The following is an 8,459-nucleotide window of genomic DNA, read 5'->3' on the forward strand; positions in this document are numbered from 1 at the left end:
TTACACGCTGGCACCTAGAAATTAAAAAGCAATTTAACTGCCTATTATTGTGGGGTTTTTAAGAGTTAAATGTGACTTGCATGAAGCGTATTATTATTATTATTATTTTTAGGTCTTCGAATTTGAGGGTGTGACTTGAATTAAGGGGCGACTAATTTCAGTAAATACGATATAGTAGACCCTGATATTGATGTTGACAGTGCTATGGCAGGTGAATCAGTCCCTGGTGTACACTCTATTGACAGTGCTGTGGCAGGTGAATCTGTCCCATGGTGTACACTCTATTGACAGTGCTATGGCAGGTGAATCAGTCCCTGGTGTACACTCTATTGACAGTGCTATGGCAGCTATACTAGAACACAGTGTATTGCTATTGCTATTGAGTCCAATGCTATACCCATTTATATGCAAGTCACAAACGCTACTGCAGGTTTTATGTCATTAAAATTCATGTGTGCTAAAGATAAGGGAGAGGGAGGGGGACAAGGAAGAACAAGAGGGAGAAGAGAGTGAGGCTAACTAGTGATCTGAGCTGGGAAGGGACTGGGAGGCCGGTTCTAGTGGTTAGAGCTGAGTAGGGTCTGGGAGGAGGCTGGTTCTAGTGGTTAGAGCTGATGAGGGACTGGGAGGGAGGGAGGCTGGTTCTAGTGGTTAGAGCTGATGAGGGACTGGTAGGCAGGGAGGCTGGTTCTAGTGATCAGGGACTGGTAGGGAGGGAGGCTGGTTCTAGTGGTTAGAGCTGATGAGGGACTGGTAGGCATGGAGGCTGGTTCTAGTGATCAGGGACTGGCAGGGAGGGAGGCTGGCTCTAGTGGTTAGAGCTGATGAGGGACTGGTAGGGAGGGAGGCTGGTTCTAGTGATGAGGGACTGGGAGGGAGGCTGGCTCTAGTGGTTAGAGCTGATGAGGGACTGGTAGGGAGGGAGGCTGGTTCTAGTGATCAGGGACTGGTAGGGAGGGAGGCTGGTTCTAGTGGTTAGAGCTGATGAGGGACTGGTAGGCAGGGAGGCTGGTTCTAGTGATCAGGGACTGGCAGGGAGGGAGGCTGGCTCTAGTGGTTAGGGCTGATGAGGGATTGGAAGGGAGGGAGGCTGGCTCTAGTGGTTAGAGCTGATGAGGGACTGGGAGGGAGGGAGGCTGGCTCTAGTGGTTAGAGCTGATGAGGGACTGGGAGGGAGGGAGGCTGGCTCTAGTGGTCAGGGACTGGTAGGGAGGGAGGTTGGCTCTAGTGGTTAGAGCTGATGAGGGACTGGGAGGGAGGGAGGCTGGCTCTAGTGGTTAGGGACTGGTAGGGAGGGAGGCTGGCTCTGGTGGTTAGAGCTGATGAGGGACTGGGAGGGAGGGAGGCTGGCTCTGGTGGTTAGGGACTGGTAGGGAGGCTGGCTGGCTCTAGTGGTTAGGGCTGCGGAGAGAATGGCTCTAGTGGTAAGTAGGGGGAGGGAGACTGAATATCATGTAATTAGTATTCTTGTTGCATCATTTGCTGACTAAAGCAGTAAGCCAGCTTTGATTTCACACTCGGTTTAAAATGTATTGGTAATCCCTTTTTTCAAACGCTGTTGAAGATTTGCAAATTTCTTTGCAGTATTTTAGCAGCAGTGGCACATCTTGAGGACTGTGGTGGTTAAAGTATCTACATTAACTGAGAGACACTGAGATGCACATACTAACACACTGAGATGCACATACTAACACACTGAGATGCACATACTAACACACTGAGATGCACATACTAACACACTGAGATGCACATACTAACACACTGAGATGCACATACTAACACACTGAGATGCACACTGACACACACACACACACACAGTGACACACACAGAGAATAGAATAGAATATAACACTAGACTAGAATAGACTGAAATAGAATAGAACAGAACAGAACAGAACAGAACAAATCAGGCATGCTCTTGCTATTACTCGCAGCAGTAGTATAGGAGGTTAGAAATGACATCTTCAAGCTCTGCTAGAGCTCAGGAAGCAAAACTAAAACAGATTTCTTACTTTCTTTCTTCCTTTCTTCCATCTCTCCATTACAATTTTAAATGTATCTGTCAGAAAATATCGCCAAAGTTAGTACGTCTAATTTAAAATACATCTTTCATAACTAGACACTCAGTTGTGCTGAATTTAGAAATATCAAAATAAACTCATTACATTATTAGACCAGGGCCAGTCTTAGGCTGTGTGGGGCCATAGGTGGTGATGATTAAGTGCGGGGTCCAGAACATCAAATGAATGCTACTGTAGCAACTGCATCTAACAGTGAGTATAGAGGTGCATCATGTAATCACATGCACCGACATATACTAACATTAAGATACGGTAAATAATATTCATGATATTCAAATGTTAATAAATACTTCTTTCAATGTGTTTGTTTATCATTTGATATAATTCACAACTTCAAGCACTCAGAATTCCAGTCTACTTCAAACATAGCACGATTCTTTTTCTAAAATGACACAACAGGCATCAATAGAGGCCAATTGAAAAATACTGTAATGATACTTGAAGATAATATCCTGAAGGAATAGAAAGATGACAAGCATTGAATTGACAACAGAACTGACTGAAGGCACAGGTGTCGTTGTCCATCAAATCAACAATACGAAGGTAATTCTTGAAATCAGGACTCCAAGGATGTGTTGCAGTAAGAATACCTCTGTTAAGAAAGGGGAACAAGACTAAAAGGCTAAAATCTGCACAAGAACACAGAAATTGGACTATGGAACAATGGTCAAAGGTGCTTTGGACTGTTGATGGATGGACAACGACACCTGTGCCTTCTGTCAGTTCTGTTGTCAATTCAACGCTTGTCATCTTTCTATTCCTTAAGGATATTATCTTCAAGTATTGCTCATCCTAGGTTGGGTTTGTCAATTACAGATGATGTTTCTCTGTACTTGTTGATTATGCTTTGGGTACCAGACCTTGAAAATCAAGTGATGCAAGCTATTTCCTTCTTTAGTCAAGGTTATTATAATAGTAGAAAACACTAGTGGAGGCTTTGAGTAAATTGTTGATGCTCATAATGCAACAGAGTAGAAAAATGCAACATGTCTAAGACTTTTACACAGCAGTATATGTATGCATATATATATATATATATAATATATACAACATTACTGGAGTTGGTTCCAGACCCTCACAATTCTCTGTGTAGAAAAGTGCCTCCTATTTTCTGTTCTGAATGCCCCTTTATCTAATCTCCATTTGTGACCCCTGGTACTGGTTTATTTTTCCAGGTCAAAAAAGTCCTGTGGGTCGACATTGTCTATACCTTTTAGGATTTTGAATGTTTGAATCAGATCACCGCGTAGTCTTCTTTGTTCAAGACTGAATAGATTCAGTTCTTTTAGCCTGTCTGCATACGACATGCCTTTTAAACCCGGGATAATTCTGGTCGCTCTTCTTTGCACTCTTTCTAGAGCAGCAATATCCTTTTTGTAACAAGGTGACCAGAACTGAACACAATATTCTAGGTGAGGTCTTACTAATGCATTGTAAAGTTTTAACATTACTTCCCTTGATTTAAATTCAACACTTCTCATAATATATCCAAGCATCTTCTTGGCTTTTTTTTCATAGCTTCCCCACATTGTCTAGATGAAGACATTTCTGAGTCAACATAAACTCCTAGGTCTTTTTCATAGTTCCCTTCTTCAATTTCAGTATCTCCCATATGATATTTATAATGCACATTTTTATTGCCTGCATGCAACACTTTACACTTTTCTCTATTAAATGTCACTTGCCATGTGTCTGCCAAGTTCTGAATGCTGTCTAGATCATTTTGAATGACCTTTGCTGCTGCAACAGTGTTTGCCACTCCTCCTGTTTTGGTGTCGTCTGCAAATTTAACAAGTTTGCTTACTATACCAGAATCTAAATCATTAATGTAGATTAGGAATAGCAGAGGACCTAATACTGATCCCTGTGGTACACCACTGGTTACCTCGCTCCATTCTGAGGTTTCTCCTCTAATCAGTACTTTCTGTTTTCTACATGTTAACCACTCCCTAATCCATGTGCATGCATTTCCTTGAATCCCTACTGCATTCAGTTTGAGAATTAAGCTTTTATGTGGGACTTTGTCAAAAGCTTTCTGGAAATCTAAATAAACCATGTCGTATGCTTTGCAATTATCCATTGTCAATGTTGCATCCTCAAAAAAGTCAAGCAGGTTAGTTAGACATGATCTCCCTTTCCTAAAACCATGCTGACTGTCTCCCAGGATATTGTTACCATATAGGTAATTTTCCATTTTGGATCTTATTATAGTTTCCATAAGTTTACATATAATAGAAGTCAGGCTTATTGGTCTGTAGTTACCTGGTTCGGTTTTGTCTCCCTTTTTGTGGATCGGTATTACATTTGCAATTTTCCAGTCTGTCGGTACAACCCCTGTGTCAAGAGTGTTGCATGATCTTGGTTAGCAGTTTGTAAATAACTTCTTTCATTTCTTTGAGTACTATTGGGAGGATCTCATCCGGCCCAGGGGATTTGTTTATTTTAAGAGCTCCTAGTCCCTTTAACACTTCTGCCTCTGTTATGCTAAAGTTATTTAAAATTGGATAGGAACAGGTCGACATGTGGGGCTTGTTGTCCGTGTCCTCCTTTGTAAAAACCTGTGAAAAGTAATCATTTAATATATTTGCTATTTTTTTTCTTCATCTATGATTTTGCCATTTGTGTCTCTTAGACATTTAACCTCCTCTTTGAATGTTCTCTTGCTGTTATAATATTGGAAAAACATTTTAGAATTGGTTTTAGCCCCCTTAGCAATATTGATTTCTATCTCTCTCTTGGCCTTTCTAACTTCCTTTCTGACTTGTGTTTGCAGTTCCAAGTACTCTTTCTGTGTGCTTTGTTTTTGGTCCCTTTTAAACACTCTGTAAAGTGCCTTTTTTCACTGAATATTTTTTTTAATTGATCTATTAAACCATTTTGTTTTAGATTTAGATTTGTCTACTTTTGGGATGTAATTGTTTTGCGCCTCTAGTACTACATTTTTAAAAACAGCCACCCTTTTCCTGTGGATGTTTTCTCTATTTTACACCAATCTACTTCTGTTAGTCTCCGTTTCATACCTTCGTAGTTTGCTTTTCTAAAATTGTAAACCTTAGCTTTAGTCATTACTTTTGGGGTTTTAAAAAATACTTCAAATGAGACCATGTGGTGGTCTTATGCAATCAATTATTTTCTGTTTTGTATTTGTAATCAATTTAGAACAATTTGTAGATTTTATTTTTCACTTTGACATTATGGACTTTTTTTGTGTTGATCAGTGGCAAAAACTCCTAATTAAATCCATTTTGATTCCATGTTGTAACACAATAAAATGTGGAAAAGTCAAAGGGGAGTGAATACTTTTGAGAGCCACTGCATATATATATATATATATATATATATATATATATATATATATATATATATATAGTAACAAATTGCACCCACACACAAAAATGAACACAAAAATGAAAACAAAACACACAAAACAAAACCTAACTCCGTTCGGAGCGCTTACTATACAAGTTTTTCCCTCACTAACTTGCAGGACGGCTAAGCCGTTTACCTGCCAACACCACCTACGCAGGTTTAACACAGCACACTTTTACCTTACTTTACAACTGCCAGGAAGCAGAGCACTCCTTCTCCTCAGAAGCCTCGAGCAGACGGACTGCTCCTCTTTAAATACCCTGCACCTGGCTCTAATTTACAATAATAGCCAGGTGCAGGGGATCATTATAAATAAAACAATTAACAAACAATTAAATTAAACAATAACACAATTATCAAATTAAATGAAACAATAAAGCAAACAACCAAACAAACGTACATTCTCTCGCAGGGAGGTTTTAACCCCCTCCCTGCTGTCTCACTCAACCTGCTGCCTTACTATATATATATATATATATATATATATATATATATTAAAACCAAAATTGCTATATTAAGAAACCTAACACTGCAGATCTGAGTAGTCCAAACGTTCAACATATAAACGAAAAATAGATTGTGAATTCAGCTACATTGTATTAATGGATTATATTTACATTAGCTGCAACAATTGATTTGTTTTTTAACATAAATCTGTGATTACAGGTATGTATCTAACCAAAGCATCAGCATTTTTTAATCAACAAAATGTGTTTATAAACTAGTAAAGCATACCTTTCGTGGTAAATTAAAAGGCTTGCGAACACGAAAAAATGTTTTACAATGTAGTGTGGAGAACCACGGCTCACAGGCGGAGAGGTGGGACACAAACCCAGGAGCTCCCTTGCTGAAGCATAGCGCACATACTGCTGTACAAAGAGCCGACATTACAAGCTAATTCTCACCCCAGACTAATTCTCACCCCAGTACTCTTCTGAGGGTGGAAAAACCATTAGCCTGGGCCAAGTCTCACCACAGTATTCTGTAAATAGCATAATCGTTTTCATTGCACAAGAACTAATCTCAGCAGTAGGAAATATATTAGCCTGGACAACATGTAGATATATCTAAGTAGATAAGTAGACAAATCTAAATCTAAAACAAAATGGTTTAATAGATCAATTAAAAAAAAAAAATCCACGAAAAAAGGCTTTACAGAGCGTTTAAAAGGGACCAAAAACAAAGCACACAGAAAGAGTACTTGGAACTGCAAACACAAGTCAAAAAGGAAGTTAGAAAGGCCAAGAGAGAGATAGAAACATTACTAAGGGGGCTGAAGAGGAGGTTAAATGTCTAAGAGATACAAATGGAAAAATCATAGACAAAGAAAAAAAAATAGCAAATATATTAAATGATTACTTTCACAGGTTTTTACAAAGGAGGACACGGACAACATGCCCCACATGTCGACCTGTTCCTATCCAGTTTTAAATAACTTTAGCACAACCAAGGCAGAAGTGTTAAAGGGACTAGGAGCTCTTAAAATAAACAAATCCCCTGGGCCAGATGAGATCCTCCCAATAGTACTCAAAGAAATGAAAGAAGTTATTTACAAACTGCTAACCAAGATCATGCAACAGTCTCTTGACACAGGGGTTGTACCGACAGACTGGAAAATTGCAAACGTAATACCGATCCACAAAAAGGGAGACAAAACCGAACCAGGTAACTACAGACCAATAAGCCTGACTTCTATTATATGTAAACTTATGGAAACTATAACAGATCCAAAATGGAAAATTACCTATATGGTAACAGTATCCTGGGAGACAGTCAGCATGATTTTTTTGAGGATGCAACATCGACAATGGATAATTGCAAAGCATATGACATGGTTTATTTAGATTTCCAGAAAGCTTTTGACAAAGTCCTGCATAAAAGATTAATTCTCAAACTGAAAGCAGTAGGGATTCAAGGAAATGCATGCACATGGATTATGAAGTGTTTAACACTGTTGCAGCAGCAAAGGTCATTCAAAATGATCTAGACAGCATTCAGAACTGGGCAGACACATGACATTTAATAGAGAAAAGTGTAAAGTATGGCATGCAGGCAATAAAAATGTGCATTATAAATATCATATGGCAGATACTGAAATTGAAGAAGGGAACTATCAAGAGACACTTGATATATATATATATATATATATATATATATATATATATATATATATATATATATATATATATATATATATATCAAGTGTCTCTGTCACAACAACATTATTGACATAATATAAACATCAATGTTTTAAATAATAAAGATAATAATTTTTTTATTCAAAATGAAAAATGGAGTGGATCACTTTCTTTAACTGTAAGATGACCATATAAAAACCAGTTTCTGACGAGTGTACTTCCAAACCTGTCTCTGCAGCTGTTTGACAAGTAAGAGTTTGAAAACTATACTAAAGAGGCAACAGTGGAGAAAGGGTTGTAGCATTCTGTGGCCCGTGGTCCGGACCACTCAGCGCTGTGACGTCACAGTGGTCCAGACCACTAGGACCACTCAGTTACACTCAGTTAAACCTTACTGATTATTATAAACCTTAACACTGGCATGTATTACTGCAACATACGTATTTGTAAATAACATAACTGCCAATAAAGAAAATGAAAAGGAAACTGTGAAATCATAACATAACAGCGACAACTGTAGTGGTCCGGACCACTGTGACGTCACAGCGCTGAGTGGTCCGGACCACGGGCCACAGAATGCTACAACCCCTTCTCCAGCAGTGTGGAGTAGTGATTAGGGCTCTGGACTCTTGACCGGAGGGTCGTGGGTTCAATCCCAGGTACAGGGACACTGCTCTGTACCCTTGAGCAAGGTACTTTACCTAGATTGCTCCAGTAAAAACCCAACTGTATAAATGGGTAATTGTATGTAAAAATAATGTGATGTGTGTATATATATATATATATATATATATATATATATATATATATATATATATATATATATAAATTCCTAAATAATAGGAAAGCATACTGTATAGTCCATGCAGAC

The sequence above is a fragment of the Acipenser ruthenus genome, chromosome 60, assembly GCF_902713425.1.
Source record: "Acipenser ruthenus chromosome 60, fAciRut3.2 maternal haplotype, whole genome shotgun sequence".
NCBI lineage: Eukaryota > Metazoa > Chordata > Actinopteri > Acipenseriformes > Acipenseridae > Acipenser > Acipenser ruthenus.